The 16632-nt window shown below is 38.8% G+C and overlaps 1 protein-coding gene and 1 long non-coding RNA gene across 3 annotated transcripts in view; one reads left to right on the forward strand and one right to left on the reverse strand.

Moving 5' to 3' along the window:
- Positions 1-2141, reverse strand: part of LOC137665619 (uncharacterized) — a 42386-nt gene extending 40245 nt beyond the window's left edge. For both annotated transcript variants that reach the window (XR_011048524.1, XR_011048525.1), the window contains exon 1: positions 1725-2141. This is a non-coding gene — a long non-coding RNA (uncharacterized lncRNA). The remainder of the gene's footprint in view (positions 1-1724) is intronic.
- The window catches only part of ZNF385D (zinc finger protein 385D), a 467763-nt gene that overhangs the window by 135100 nt on the left and 316031 nt on the right, over positions 1-16632 (forward strand). The gene's annotated exons all lie outside the window — the stretch shown is intronic.

Here is a 16632-nt window from a genome sequence, read left to right on the forward strand (position 1 = left end):
GAGGTAGAAAAGTGGTATCCCCTCCTTTTTACAGGTAGGGGCATGAGGCACAAATAAATTGAGAACTAGCTCCTCAAAGGGATCCCGCTACCCAGATCCCATTGATTTCACAGGGAGATAGGCACTTAAATATCTTTCTGAAACTGGCCATAAGTAGCTTACTGAGGAACTCACAAGAAGTCCATGATAGACTACTGTTAAGAACTCCACTCTTCCAAATCTTGACCTATTTCCCTGACTCCTGCATTGCCTTTGTTCTAGGGGAGATTCAATGTTTTTCTTTTGTCTTTTCTTTCTCAAAGACAAAAGGAAGGCTTTAGCGGTATCTCTAGCACACGTGGTTTTGAGGGGGGATGTGGAGGGAGCAGGGAGAAAGAAGCTCTTTCACATTCCTTTTTTAAGTTTATTTTAATTTTGACACGGTAATCAAAATAACAGTTTTCTGCTAGAGTGTATGCCTGAATACTGCACACCCATCTTTGACACAGTTCATTTGACTTACGTGTCAAGGCAATGCTTTGCCAGTGGTTAATATACTTAGTATTTCTGTGACCATGAAGCAACCTTCTATAAATAAGTTAGAGCAGTTGCACATGGCTCTCTGAAGAAGTCTGTCTGTAAAGATTTATTTGCAAATGTCCTTTTACCCTTTTTTTAACAAGCAGCTTTCAAAGGCTGTTTATATTTTTGGCAGAGCTGTGAGCTTTCTCTCAGGGCTACTCACATTTCAGAGAACAGGTGACTTGCATACTTTTTGTTTATAAATTACAAGTAAACTACATTGTCAGTCCAATATATATTTACAGCAATCATAGTTGACCATATTGCTAACAATTTCCAATTCCTTTTAACGTGCTTTGAATTTCTGGTTGATGTTTTGTGGTTTGGGAGTTGTTTTTGGTGTTTTTTTCCTTTTGTTTTGTTTTGGTTTATTTTCTTGGAGACCTCATAAGTAATGTTGGTATGTTTAAAATCTTGTTTTCAACAAAGCTTCTCTCTTTTCGCACTTTTTTGTTGTGTTGTATATGTATTCTCTGAAGGGGATGATTTTCCTATATTTGCTTAAAATAAAGGTTGCTAATTATTACCTGTTAGTAAAGGAGAAGACTCAAAGATTCTGACAAATGATACATGTAGAAGCACAGAGGAAATCACAAAGCATCTTATCAGTCCAGGAAGATGAACTCCTCATCTCTCGGCTGATTGAACACTGTAGAACTGATTATTTTAGGATTTTTGTTTTGTTTTGTTTTAAATTCTGAATTAATTGGATAGAAACTTCTGGGAAGCAGCATAACTATCTTCACTGTTTTGTGGCTCAGTGCCCATGGCTGAATTCCCTGTTGGAATCATCTGCTTGACTTTATTAAAATTATGCCAGTGGCTAATTTGGCCCCTGGTATTCCAGAAAACAGAAAAATGGATACTGAAGCCTGCTAGTATCACTGGACTGTAGCCAAATGTCCCTTACTATGGGGATGAGGGACAACAACATTTTTTTTTAAGGAGCGATGTGTCTAACTCCAAGGTCAGGCAAACTGTGTCTTTTTATATTTGTGTACCAGTCAAAACTTATTTCATTAAAGAATTAAGGTTGAGCACTGTGTCATTTCTATAACAGTGAGTATTAGAAATCAGAAAGCTGAACAACACAGTTAAGTAGAAAGAAAAGAGAAGGTGTTAAGATTAGAGAAAACTCGGAAAATGGCACTTCATACAATCACCTGAGAGTTCAGATGCTTGCAGCAGGCTCGTCCAGCTCCAGAACTCTTGCTTTCCCCTTTCATTGTCCAGCCGTATGTTGGTTTCCTTCCTTGCTCAGCCACTGACCTCTCTCACATGGTCTTGGCTCCTTTCCATGCTGTGAGTAACTGTACTGCTTTTGATCTGATTACACACAAGTCACGTTCCACCCAAGAAATGTGGCAAGCTCTGTGGGGGAAAATGACTGCTGTGCGCATGGCATGGGTGTCCAGGAGAAAGCCCTCTATGGTCCCTTTCTCTTTCCAGTTATTGGGAACCCAGGGCCTGGCGTGGGATTCTTCATCTCTCTTACCCTTTATTGAGACGGTAGCAACAGAAGCCAAAATAGGCAGGGGCAGTCCAGTAGCCCTGGCAGTTTCTTCTCTGGATGGCAGTGATCCTTCTCGGCAGATGCCGCTGCCCGAGGGGTTCCAGTCAACTCTCAAGCCTGTTTTATAGCTCTTCTCTCTTTCTACGGTCTCGGGAGATGAGAGGCAGTGAGAACAGAAATTGCGCCTGAGAGCGTCACAAGGGCACAGGGTGCTCGGGCCGTGTAGCAACATTCAGGAATAGAATCTTAAAACAGAAACACATGTTGGTTGTGTGTACGCTAATATTAGTTGTGGTACAGGCATGAGAGATCAGTATCACAGAGATCCCCAGGCTCTCAGTTTGTTCAGAATTGCTTTTGTTTCCTGTTCAGAGCTAGACTGCCTTATACCATGAAGATAATAATTGTTATTCTGCTATTTATACCAAAGCTGAGATACCAATGCCTAATGGGAAACAGCTAGCATGCTGACAGCACTAGATTTTAAGATTTTATTGTTGCCTTCAGAAACTTGGTAGGGAAAAAACAGAATTCTTTCTATGAAGAAAATTTTTCATTTGTAGACTATCAAAATACCCAAAATAGCATCAGCGTTTTCAGTATTCAAGTTTAGACTACGTGTAGCAAACAAATTGATGAGTATGTTAATGATACATAAAAAGTCCCTAAGTAGCCACTGACAATGTTACATCATAATGGTTTGGGCATTTTATAATTGCATTTCTCAATAGCACACAAATGCATATGGTAGAAAGGAATGGCTCTCAAGAGCTTTATACAGAGAAGCATGAATAAGTTGTGTTTTTAAAAGTGTGCAAATAGTGTATGGCCTGAAAAGAGAAACCACAGTGAAAGTACTTTTCAAATATCTCTGGGCATAGTCTGCTCACAATAAATAAATAAATGCATCAAACTGGTTAATAGGTAACAAATCGCAGTGCTGGCAGACAAATCCAGGTGTCACCAAATTCTGTTCAGAACTTTGTTTTTACATGAGTGAGTCGGAGAGTTACTCATAGGTACCTGTGTGAACAGGTTTAGAGTGCATCAGTCAGGCTGATGTTTTGTTCTATTCCCCAAGTGCCTGGTTCCTTCTGTGCATTAACCTTGGAATATGCTGTCAAAGTCCATTGGCAAGTGCTTTGCTTTTGTCTCATGGAGATTACAGCCTATACTTGATTAGTGAGCAAGTGCAAAACAAGGTGTGACGTCCCTTCCTGACATCATAAGCAAATCTTGCATTTCTTACATCCATGTTCCCTCATAGGATTATGGTGTTCCTCACGTTATTTTGAGTCTGTAACCTATTTTGTATTTTTTTTCCTGCTGTCTGTCATATATTTACCTATCTGTTAGGTCAGTCATTCAGACTGTCAGTTCCTTGAAGCATGCACCACCATATTTTGTTGTGTGTATATATATTTTTAGTGCAAAGGCACCTTGACCCAGCTGTGATCTGTAGTCTAGGTAGCTATTATGCAAATTTTAGCCTTTAGTATCATTGAAAAATTGCTTTTCAGTAATATTGATTGACAGCAGTTATCTGTGGTAGAGTAGGCTTGCGTCCTGAGAAAAGGCAAAGAGTAAAACTTGAGACAAATCCTTGAAAGCGACCTTTTGATTTGTGGAATACATACAAGCAGCAAGTCCAGCATATTGCTGAAATGCAGCATTAAACATATGCAACTTCTTTAGATGACTTGCCATCCCTGCCCTGCTGTTTGCTTGGCCAGGGCTGGAGTTCTGAAGTGCCCTGAAATTTGTGTGGCTTTTGTTACATACCTTATTTTAGCCTGTAGTGTATTTATATCTTAAATGGAAGTAAAATTTTATTAAAGTTTTGGTGAAGAGATCTTAAAATCTAGAGGGAAGGATCTAAATTTAACTGGAGCCTAAATATCTCTTGATTTACTCAGTGCACTTCAAATCCTATAAAGGTATGTTTTCCCATTGTATCTACTAGGGTCATCTTGCCCTGGCCTGTGCTGAGCTCTGTTATACCACTGTGCAGCTTTATAGTTCAATTTTTTTTTTCCAAGCTTGTGTGCTGTACGACTGAGCTGTTGAACAAAAGTGTTCTGAAACTGTTCAGGAAGTGAATCCAGACTGTGCCACTTCCCAGTGACTGCTTAGTTCAGTACAGTGTTTAACTTAGCCTCCAAGGGTTCCCCTGAGCCTCAAATCAGCATCAAACTGAAAAGCAGCATAGTCAGGATAGCACACTATGTTTCCCACAGCTTCAGGCCACTTATTTTCTTTTCAACTTATCCTCCAAGCAATTGAGTCTCTAAATTGGTATCACACTAGGTGGCATGCTTTGGAGAGTACATCACTAATAGCATTAAATAGCTGATTTCTCTTAAAAGAAATACAAGATAAAAAGGAACCAGACAAAAAACCAAAAGTTTTCTGATGTTAATGGAGCCTACAGATGAGAACTGTGGAAATAACTGCTTGTACAATCATTATCAGCTTTGGTTTTCTTTCAACTACCACACTTCTTTGGAAGCAGTTAGAGCTTGCGGCTTCTTGAAAAATTGTTTATATTTTGTGGAAGCAGAGGGATAGAAATGGTCTGGTTGAAATCCATTTAATGCAGAACTCCTGAACAGTGCCATGAGATTCATTTTAAGCCCTTCTCATGGCTGTAGTTTCTCATAGAGACCTTAGTCTGGCAACAGAGGGTGGACACCGGATCTTTCGGAATTGTTACATGCAAAGACTGTCCTGGTACACCAGACCCCAGGGACCCAATTTCATTTTCTTTCATAGAAGTGTCCAGTAGTTTAAGATTAAGGTGTGATACTTTCTTTTGGCTTAACCTCAAACCCATATGTTTACCTCCCTTTTGTGGTCTTATTTCCCAGTTCTCTTTGCTGTTCTTGTCTTCCCATAGTAAACAGATTGAGGATTGGTCTCAGCTGCACTTCAGGTGCATGACAAGGGTAATCTGGCACTGAAAGCTGAAATATGTTGGAAGTCAAAGTGTTGGAAGAGGAGTTGTAACTCACTGGAGATGGATTAAACTTGCTAGAGATAGTGTTCACAGAATCACAGAATGGCTAGGGTTGGAAGGGACCTCTGGAGATCTAGTCCAACCCCCTGCCAAAGCAGATTCACCCAGAGCCCGTTGCTCAGGGTCACGTCCAGGCGGGTTTTGAATATCTCCAGAGAAGGAGACTCCACAACCTCCCTGGGCAGCCTGTTCCAGTGCTCTGTCACCCTCAAAGTAAAGAAGTTTTTCTTCATACTCAGATGGAACTTCCCATGTTTCAGTTTGTGCCTGTTGCCCCGTGTCCGGTTGCTGGGCACCACTGAGAAGAGTCTGGCCCCGTTCTCTTGACAGCCACCCCTAAGGTATTTGAAAGTGTTGATGAGATCCCCCCTCAGTCTTCTCTTCTCCAGGCTAAACAGACTCAGCTCTCTCAGCCTTTTCTCATAAGAGAGATGCTCCAGTCCCCTACTCATCTCTGTAGCCCTTCAGTGGACTCTCTCCAGTAGTTCCTTGTCTTTCTTGAACTGGGGGGCCCAGAACTGGACACGTTTCTTGAAAAGAAAATTCCTTTGAAAAAATTTGAAAGAAAATGTTCTTTGAAAAGAAAAATTTGTCTGAAGATGGAACGTAAGAAAAATTGTTTAAGTAACTTAGAAACAATGGTGACTTAACAGTGATTAAAAAAAATATTTCTGAAACAATTTTTTTTCCCATTAGTTTTAGTGGGCTTTGGAAAAGCATCCATACAAATTAGGACCTCGGAAATTCTGGGTTGTCCTACATGTTTGTTCCTCATACATCTGAACTGCAATTCTTAAAAATACTCCTACTAAAACAGATATAAAATATATTTATATGTGATCATTGTGTACTTCTGTAATAATTTTGTCATTTTTTGGTTACTTGCCAATGTCTTATTGAGCATTACAGAACTACAGGCCTATCTGTTCAGCCTTCCATTGTGTTCCTGTATTAGATGTACACCTTTTCCAGTACAGTAAAATCTTCCTGATTTTATTTTGCTATTTTACCAATGTGATAATTTCCGCTAGTCACAACACTCAGGCAACAGTTTTGGTTAAAGCCCCTTGAGTTTCAAAATACAAGTAGCATTTGTGGGGAAGTAACAAAATACAAGTAGCAGTTTCATGGGGAAGCCCCCACAAGAAGACTAAAATAATCCCATCTGACCCTTGCAACCCAGAAATCTATTACTTTTATGCTAATGTATGTGTATCTGAATCATCATTAAAATCAAACTAAAGCTGTCAAAATGAATCATCCAAATTATGTTTCAGTATCCTTTCCTTGATTTCAGGGTTTTTTTCAGTGATATCTTTCATGGCTTAGAAAAATGGTTGTACAAAGTGTTTTGTGTTGGTATGAGTTGATAGGATTCTGCAGCATTTTCCTAGTATTCCTCTTTTTTTTTCTAATACTCCTTTTTTTGTCAGTTAGTTTGCTTAGTTGTGTGCTGTCACAGTACAGGTATTCTGCTCCTTGTATTTTGAGACACAACAGAAGATGCCCTGTGTGCAGACAGCTGCTTGTACTTTTGTAAACTTGATTGCAAGCATTTCACATTGTTTTTTCCTGCTGTGTCCATTGCTGGCAATGAATTCAGTGCTGAGATAATCCAAGTTCAATTGCCAAAGTGCTTAATTTTATCTGGTATCCTAATTTTTAGTGTGTTTATCACAGCTGTGCCAAGAAATAGATGTGACAGCACTTGGATTTGTCCAAATAATAAAAAGAGTCCATAAACATTTTTATTTGGCGTATAGAAATAGAACTTTAAAAGAGAAGACAAATTGTGCTGAGCAAAAAAGATTCTTAATGTATGTTAGTTCTTGTGTTAATGACTTTGTACAGGAATATAGGAATACTTTGGTACCTGGGACTGAAGTGTTCTTTGAGTGAAAACAAATGCGTAGGAAAACATAGCAAGTGTATATACTCTTCTATCCTCTGACACTTTACAGCTGAGGGACTGTCAGAGCCAGAAGTGGTTTCTGTGTGTTTAGCACCTTTCAGAGGATTATTTTTTTTCCTCTTGGTCTGTTCATTCTCTCTTTGAACCCATGTAATCTTTAGGCATCCACAACATTTCTTGGCCAGGAATTTCAACAGCTTAACTGGACATTGTATGAGGAACCATTTTCTTTCATTCAGTCTTGTTGCTTGCTTGCTTTGAGACCACCTAATACTTGTGTTAGAAGAAGCAGTGGACAGTTAGACTTCTAGCACAATCTTTTAGGAAGGAAAAGCTTTCCTCATGCTGTATCATAAATTGCACCTAGGATAGTTGGGGTGGCAAGAGAGCTAAATGTCGTAATCCTTTATAATTATAGATGTCCTCACAATATCTCTATGAATTAAAGTGCTATTAAGTAGAAGAACAGAGAGGCTGTGTTTCAGATTTTAAGATGTCTAGGGATACAGATAATCATGCAATAGGATTTTCAAAAGCACCCAATTGTCTAATTCTATCATCTTCTCATTTTGGTTTTCTAAATACTGTCTGGCTTAATTAGCCATAAAATATCTTGCTGAAACAGCTGGACTTGAAGATCTTAAAGGTCTTTTCCAACCTGGACTTGAAGATCTTAAAGGTCTTTTCCAACCAAACTGATTCTATGATTCTAATTTGGACAAGTATTCTGTTAGGGAAGAACGACTGGGCCATAGTGTTCCTCAGATGGTCATCCTTTTCAAACTTCAAATTCCCACAAATGCACAGTAGAGAGTAGCTGTGCATATGTCATTTTCTTTCGGTCCCTGATAAGTGAGGAAGCTGATGTTGGTATAGTTTGATGCATCCAATTATTATAAGATCCTGTACGAAAAAGGCTATCTTCTTGGTATAAGCCTATGGCATCAAATAAAATAACACTGGAGTGAGTCAGTTCTAAGCTGTTGTAATAAATAAAAAACTTCTGTACTTAAGTTTAAATAAGATTCAATCTGGTATATGTTTTGCAGTCCCTGTGAGTTTGTTTTATAATGAAAATTGTCAGTCCTTTGAAGAGTTTCCTTAAGAATCTGTCCAATTCTTAGAATCGTGGTAACATTTTATTGATTTAAATGAAAACCAGAACAATCTAACTCTGCATATTACAGTGGGGCTAAAGATACACTTTTTTTTAAGAGATAAATGCTAATATAGAATTGATATTCTTTTAATCTGAACCATATTCTATGTATAGCTCATGTCTTCCACTAGTTCGATAGGGACATCTCATTTTTTAAAATGCTTTTAAAATGTCCAGGTATCTGTCCTGGACGGATACATTTCTCAGGTAATCTGATCATTAAACATAATTATATGCTTGTAGACCTTTTTTCCTAAGTTTACAAAGACTTAGACTCCTAAGTAACTTATGTGGCATAGAAGATAAAATAACTGTACATTCAGATCTCTATTCAAAGGTATGTTTAAGTAGAAGGAACAGTAACTGCTGTAGTTAAAATTGTATGATAGTTTTAGTTCTTTTACAGCTGCTTGTAGCTGTCTATTCCCCTTCCAGTCTGAATAGTTCTGAGTTTTGTTTCTGAAGGAAATATTTAAATTGTAAGTGGCTCATCTGCTTTCTATTTTGAGCAGAAAAGCAATAAATAGGCTGTTTTAAAAAACCTTACACTTTTATATGAGTCCTAGCAGAAGCCATTGTATTTTTTTTATATAAAGTTGTTATGAGGTCAAAATAGCACGTATTGAAGACATTGTCCTTGAGTGGTCTTGCCTGAATATTGACTGTTGTATTAATGTTTTAAAAATCGTGTTATACTGAAGAAGTTTCACATGCAAGAGGCACAAAAAACTTGTTTTCTATTGCATAGGTAAATGGCTACTCAAGGTAGAATGAATCCAGGCTTAACTTACTCATGCATGCAAGGATACTCTCGACATAGAAAGGAGGAGGTACCCTAAGAATTCACAAGGAAAGAATAATTAGGAAATGATCCGCCAGGTATCATGGGTCATATACGGATCCTAAATTTCCTAGATTCTTAATTTTGGTATCTTAGTAAAATGCTAAATTATGTCTTCAACGTGGGTGTTTTGGTTAGGTGCTAGCTACAAATGAATTGATTCAGACCATCCTATCCAATAGAGCAGAAACTAAGAGAAAGAATTCACAGGCTAGTATGGAGAAAAGTGCTTACAAAGCACACGGAGTTCCTAATTATTACAGGCTGGGGAAGGACACTGAAATTGTACCAAATATGCAGAAAGGAGCTTTCTTCTTCTCCTATTTTCTTTCTGCAGAAGCTGTCAAATGAAAAAATGAGGGTTATGGTGGGTTAAAAGAGCAGTTCCAAAAGCGGAAGCTGGAAGACAGTACAATGATACACTTAAAGAAGGAATAGTATTTCGGGCTGTTACAATTGTTAGAGAGAGTAGGCTCATATAGAAGTTTCAGTAAGATGAACATATAGTTTTCTTTTTAAAACTGTACACTGTTATGTTTATCGTATAATTTTTAAATGGTACTGAATTTTCAGAAGTGTGTTCTAAGTTTCTGTGTCACTGCTGGTCGCTGACTCTTTAAAAGAAAAACTGCAAATACATTTCCATTTCAGTCTGTTGTGAAAGGGCAGGTAGTATAATACAAGTGCAGTATACTGGAAGCCAAGGTCTGAAAGTAAAGGAATTTCAGTATTTATCTTCCAAAAGCTGACACTACAGTTTTGAGGATTGGTAGAGTATGAATTTTCTAAGATTAGAAAAGATATCTCTAACTGAGAGATTAGAGGAAGAATATAGTAACCAGCCCTGCAGCTACAGTCCATGGCAATTTAAATTTGTAGAACAAGCACTTCCTCATGAGTGCAAGGATACTCTCGACAGAGAAATGAAAAGGTTGATGAAGAACTCCAGAGAGGGGAATAATTGGGGAATAGTCTGAGTTAATTCTTCTTAGTATATGTTTTTGTGAAGAGAACAGTCACAGTTTCTAATAAATGCTAAACCAGTGAGAGAGACACTGTTTAACTGGATTTGAACTATTTTAATTCTCTATGTGTGTGGGTAACATTAGATATTTGATCATGTCCTTGGTCTTGGGCAGTCTAAAGCCATAAAAATCAGGAGATATTTTTCTCTGACAACTATACCATGAACACTTTTCTTCTCTCCCTCAGGCATTTCAGCCTTGGTGACTGATCTTTCAAACTCACTTTCTGTAATTTGTCAGAGTATGCTGCTGAAAGAAAATGTCAACCACATTCTCTGTTGAGGTTCATAACTGTCATATAATATTAATTTTTCAACAGTATATAAGGATACTACGGTTGAATACTACGGATGATCATTTTGATATAACATCCTTCTGCTGTAGCCAACAAACCTTAACATGTGGAAGGTCTTTTTTTCTTCCATGGGAACAAGAAATGGTTAGGGCTTTCTCTGGTGAACAACCACATTAAATGCAGTAGAGATGTGGGGCAGGATATTGTGTTCTAAAAGCAACTTATGCTTTTCATAGAATTATAGAACCATTTAGGTTGGAAAAGATCTTTAAGATCATTGAGTCCAACTGTAACCATAACACTGCCAAGTCCACCACTAAACCATGTCCCTAAGTGCCACATTGTATTGAGTTTATGTGGGAAGGTTTTGGTAGGGGGAGGGCTACAGGGGAGGCTTCTGTGGGAAGCTGCTAGAAGCTTCCCCTACATCTGATAGAGCCCATGCCAGCCAGCTCCAAGATGGACCTGCTTCTGGCCAAGGCTGAGCCATCAGCGACAGTGGTAATGCCTCTGTGATAACATATTTAAGAAGGCCGGAGAGAGGAGTGAGAATATCTGAGGGAAACAACTCTGCAGACACCAAGGTCAGTGAAGAAGGAGTGGGAGGAGGTGCTCCAGACGCCAGAGCAGAGATTGCCCTGCAGCCTGTGGTGAAGACCATGGTGAGGCAGGCTGTCCCCCTGCAGCCCATGGAGGTCAACGGTGGAGCAGAGGACCCCATGCTGGAGCAGGTGGATGCTCCTGAAGGAGTCTGTGACCTCGTGGGGAACCCACGCTGAAACAGTCTGTTCCGGAAGGACTGCACCCCGTGGAAAGTACCCACGCTGGAGCAGTTCGTGAAGAACTGTAGCCCATGGGAGGGACCCATGTTGGAGACATTCATGGACAACTGTCTCTCCCTTGGGAGGGACCATACGCTGGAGCAGGGGAAAAGTGTGAGGAGGAAGAAGCGGCAGAGAACATGTGGTGAACTGACCGCACCCCCCATTTCCCATCCCCCTGTGCCACTCGGAGGGAGGAGGCAAAGTCAGGAGTGAAGTTGATCCTGGGAAGAAGGGAGGGGTGGGGGGAAGGTGTTTTAAGATTGGTTTTATTTCTCATTATCCTACTCTGATTCGATTTGCAATAAATTAAATTAATTTTCCCCAAGTCTATTCTGTTTTGCCCATGGTGGTAATTGGTGAGTGATCTCTCCTGTCCTTATCTTGACCCATGAGCCTTTCATTATATTTTCTCTCCCTTGTCCAGTTGAGGGGGAGGAGTGATAGAGTGGCTTTGGTGGGCACCTGATGTCCAGCCAAGGTCAACCCACCACACGCATCTACATTATTTCAAAATTCATATTTACAGTGCATTCCACGTTAGTTTTTTAAACAGATTCATAAAGTCAAGCTTCAAACTTCGCTCAGCTTGTAAAAAGTTTCCCAACAGGAATAATCATATAATCATAGAATCGTTTTGTTTGGAAAGGACCTTTAAGATCATCAAGTCCAACCATTAACCTAGCACTGCCAAGTCCACTACTAAACCATGTCCCTAAGTACCACATGTACACGTCTTTTAAATACCTCCAGGGATGGTGAGTCGACCACTTCCCTGGGCAGCCTGTTCCAATGCTTGATAACCATATTGGAATATTTTATCTAATTTCACTTTACTTGCTTATGTGAAAGATATAGAAAAACTTGTCTTCAGTTCAAAACAGCATCTTAAAGGTCTTTTGAAACTTTGTGGTTTTTTAATCTTGTCCAGAGAACAGTTCTGAGAATGATTCTGTAGCCTGGTCACTCACTCCCATCTTCCAGTCATGATACATTTAAACCATTTTAACAAGGTTGTTTTAATGGTCTGGGCTGAGAGGAGTGCCTCTGTGTGTGGTTCAGTAGTTATGGAACTCTTCTGACAGTCTTGATTGACAACCCAACATCAGAATTTCTTTGAACTAATGTTTCTGACATCCCCAGACACTGCCTTACGTTTTCAGAGATGTGTCTGAGCACCGGATATCAGCTATGGGCATTATTTCTCTTCCCCTATTTTATGGTGATTGGTAGCTAAGTCTGTGAAGCCAGTTGCCGGAACATTGGATTGTCGTGTTTTGGATAAAGTGAAATGAATCCTTTACACTTCAGATATTGTTTTTTACTTTTGTATCCATCTGAACTATTTAAGAAATATTATTCTGATGTCTGGTCAGCCCTGAATTGGTCAGGCAGTTAGACTAGATCATCGTTGTAGGTCTCTTCCAACTGAAATATTCCCCTCTCCCTCTCCCTCTCCCTCTCCCTCTCCCTCTCCATCTCTTCCTGTAAATTATTCCTAACTGGAAAATTATCCAGCTGTGAATGTATGTGCCACAACTTCTCTAAAAACCAGTTTCTTTATAGCTGACATATGCTGGGCACCTAGAAACTGAAGTACCCAAAATCACTAATAGTTCTTGAAAAATGTTTCTTTCATGCTTGATATATCTTGGAATTCTTCGTGATGTTGAAGTATGTACTAACAGGTCTGCAATCGTGCAGAAATATGTGACATATTACTTTGAGGATAGATGGTTCAGCCCAAACCTTTGTTCTATCCTTGAATACAACATGAACGAGAGCTTTCAGCGGGTTTGCTAAAGTTCTGTTCATTTAAAGTTTTTTGTTTTTTAAGATTCAGCAGGTTTCCAGACAGGACTACAGAACGTGACAAGATGTTGTCTCTTCAGGGTAAATCTTTCAGCTGAAGCCGGTAATACAGTGCTTCCACTTTCAAATCCTCTAGTAAACACCTGACTGGACCTAAATCATGATTATCCTTCTCTATGGAAGGCACCAGAAAGGTTCAGGCAACTTGTGACATCCACTGAGCAGCTCTTTAGCCGATCAAAACTAGTTTTTGAAGGAGTATCTTACCTTGCCCATGTAATACACCCCACTATGTGCTCTATCAAATCAGTGTAATTCTTAGTTGTACAGAGATGCTTTTGCTGACAGGGATGTTAACTACCCATCTTTTCACTGTCTTTGCTCGTATCCCTTCTGGGTGTGGGATATAAGCAGTTCAGACAAGGTTAATTGGAGATACTTGAGCCCTGTGCTTTTTCTCATTTTCCTATGCATAGCACTAACATGCAAAGTTATACTGGCAACCTTTAAAGTCTTTTGAAAAGCTGAAATACGTATTTATGGTGAAGCGTATTTTTTTATTTAAAACCAATTTACTAAACCTATAAGGCTTGTTTGAGGTTCATATATGCTTACAAGGAGAAGGAAAAGACAGTTTGGTCATGTAATCTTAAAAGAAGGTATGAAAACCGACTTTGATGGTGTTACAAATTCTAAAACTGTGACTAAGCAGATAGAGAATGGTATTAGCTGTTCCATGCTGTTGCTCAGATGAGCTAAAATAAACTGTCATATTATGTGACCTATAAGTGGTATTAGACATTTTATTGCCTTCTTGCTATCCACTTGAGCTCTAGACCTTTATTAAAGATTGTTTACAGAAGTTATTGAATGCCACTGGTTTTATTTTTAAAACACTGACAGGATGGCATTAATGTCCCTAAACATAGAAGAAAAGAATGAGATAAATTTTCAAATCATGATCTAAGTACAAGAGGAAGTAAGATAAATATAAAACAAAGTTGTACGTTCTTCCTTGCCAAAAGTCTCTTTATATGCCAACATGTCTGCCATTACTTAACAGCTTAAACTGGAAAGGAAAAACGTTAAGGGAATAATTCACTGCACAAAAATGCTTCTTTAGACTCACATTAGGCACAGCCTCTGAACATGGTCTTTGCTTTCATAATGTATTTACTGCTTTGATGGATGTTAAGGTTATAAGGACGCTAAATGGGGATGGAACATTTTTGATTATGGGCATCATCAATCTTGATGAAACACTATAGCTATGACCCGGGTTTAGTGATGCAGCCTATGTCTTTGATTTCCTTGTATTGATAGCTCCTTTGTCTTCAGGGCTTCTACTTTCTCCCCGACTCTGCTGTTAATATGAATGTGGTGACTTTCCCTGAGCTACTTCACTCCCCTAAAACCTTTTTAATTGTAGATTTTGAAAGGTACGTGTAAACGAGAAACAGTGTTAGTAAGCGGGAAAGGTCAGAAGCACAGAAATCTCTTTAATTTTTTTAATTGTCATTGAGAATTCATGTAGCTTGAAAGAAATACTCGTGTTCATGGCCTGTGTGTAATTTTGGAACCAACAATCTCTATTTTGATCAGACAAATTGAAATTAAGATGTATATCCTGGCTACTGGCTATTTGTGGCCTGAATGAATTTGAGATTACCCATTTAACAATATCTAGCATTAGGTTTGTCAGTTTGTAACACCATTCTTCATTGGTGAATAATAGTAAATACTGATTTTGGTACACTTTTTGATACGGTAGCTGGGTTTGAAAGTTGTTCTTACCCATTTCAAAATGGTCCAGCTAAAAACTACATGGGATTACCAGTTAGTCCCTATTCTGTCTCACTTCAAATAAATTATTGGTTATAACTAGAGTGATACAAGAATAGTTTTTTAAATATAAATTCTCCTAAGATTATCGTTAACAACAGATTTTAGTCTGTTGCTAAACTAATAGGGTTTTTTTGTTTCATAACAGCTTCTGATAATGTGCTTCCCTGAAATTTAGTTTGCTACTAGGTCACTGATTTCCTCCAAACCATGACAAATTAGAATATTTTTATGTGACTTGGTGAAGACTTTAAGTCCACCTGTTGTACAGCTCCTATGAAAATACTTGCTTAATCAAAAGATTTCTGTGCCCTTGGGTGCAATATGTCATGAATTGTGTTTCATTACTAATGTACGCAGTTTCTGCTGCTGGAACATCTGCTGCTTATTTGGAAAGGTGTAGAAAAATTCACTGTACAGTAATTGGATAATAAAGCTATTGAGCTTGAGATAATTGCTTGTGCTAAACTCTAGGTTTCTTTTGCTGCAGGCCAAAGCCTCATTCAGATCCTTGACCCATCTTTCTGATTAATTAAATCAATTTGATTTTTACCAGTACTATATTGAATGTTAGTAACTGTTGCTATTTGTTGATAATTTGCTGATAGCTGATGGTTTGTGTTGGCCCCGTTTGTTGTTATTGTTTGCTACTGAAATGTAAATCTAACTATACTTACGTTTGTTACAAATAGCCAGTACTCTTACACACTTTTAGTGTGTGAAGTAGTTCTGTTTGGTCTTCAGCAGTTTTCCTTCACGAGTTTTACACAGATAGGTGCCAGTTCTCTAAAATGATATTTATTGTTCATTAAAAATTCAGTACATTTTTGGGACGAAGAGTATAACATTAGGTTTTATTAACAAGCTGTTTGCTTTCACTCTGCACGTGAGTCAAAATTATTTTATTGGTCTTATGGCAACTGAAATGCTTTTGGAATAAAAAGTAAAATGATTTAGAATCAGTGATAAAATTAGTAATTATTAATGCTTTGGACTTCCTTGTTGCCGCTTGTCTGCGGCAAGCTCCGTTCGGTTGCTGGCTGGCCTGAGGCTATCCGCACCCCAGGGCCATTGAGCACTGACACCAATGTGAGGATGCAACAAATGGCGTTTATTTAACTGCGCAACAGCCTTATATAGTCATCTTGTCCCGTACGAACTCGCACGATACTTGCACATCCTGCTCCTTTCGCCACGCCTACCTTCCGTTACAGCCCGAGATTTTCCGGTCGCCGTACCCTAATCTGCCTACACTTCCTAGGTATTTTCAGGAATACCAAGCAATATTATGACTGATTGTGACTGAAGAATATCATAAACCCCTGTAGAGCAAATTCAATTCAACAGATTGATTTTGGAGGAGGGTTTGTTCATTTTTCACTAAATGGTCTGCGCTGACAATGAATATTGTAGTAATAGAAAGTTTGCAAGATCAGAGTTTGTTTTAAGTAGACCTCAGTGTTGATTCCTGCAGAGCTTCTGAGAAGGCTTCTGAGAAAACGAGAAAGCGAGGGCAGAGCAGTCCTGTGGGGAAGAATAAATGTTCATTAGAAAAAAGTAAGCTTTGTTAGAAAAGGACTCCTTGTAGCCACAGAAATATTACTCATGACTTTGTTCACTTGAATATTGAATTGTTATGAGTATTTTCATCTCTGTTTCTTCCCTGGGGTGTTTAACTGAGTTTTCTGCTTTCATCAGGATTGTCCATCCCTATATACTGCAACACTTTATTTTGCTGATGGTGACTCACTGACCCTGCCACAGGTTTCCCCGCTTTATCTGCTATGGCTGATCATTATTTTAGTAACAAGTGCTAGCTCAATAATGTTTAGTCA

The sequence above is a fragment of the Nyctibius grandis genome, chromosome 7 (assembly GCF_013368605.1).
Source record: "Nyctibius grandis isolate bNycGra1 chromosome 7, bNycGra1.pri, whole genome shotgun sequence".
Lineage (NCBI taxonomy): Eukaryota > Metazoa > Chordata > Aves > Nyctibiiformes > Nyctibiidae > Nyctibius > Nyctibius grandis.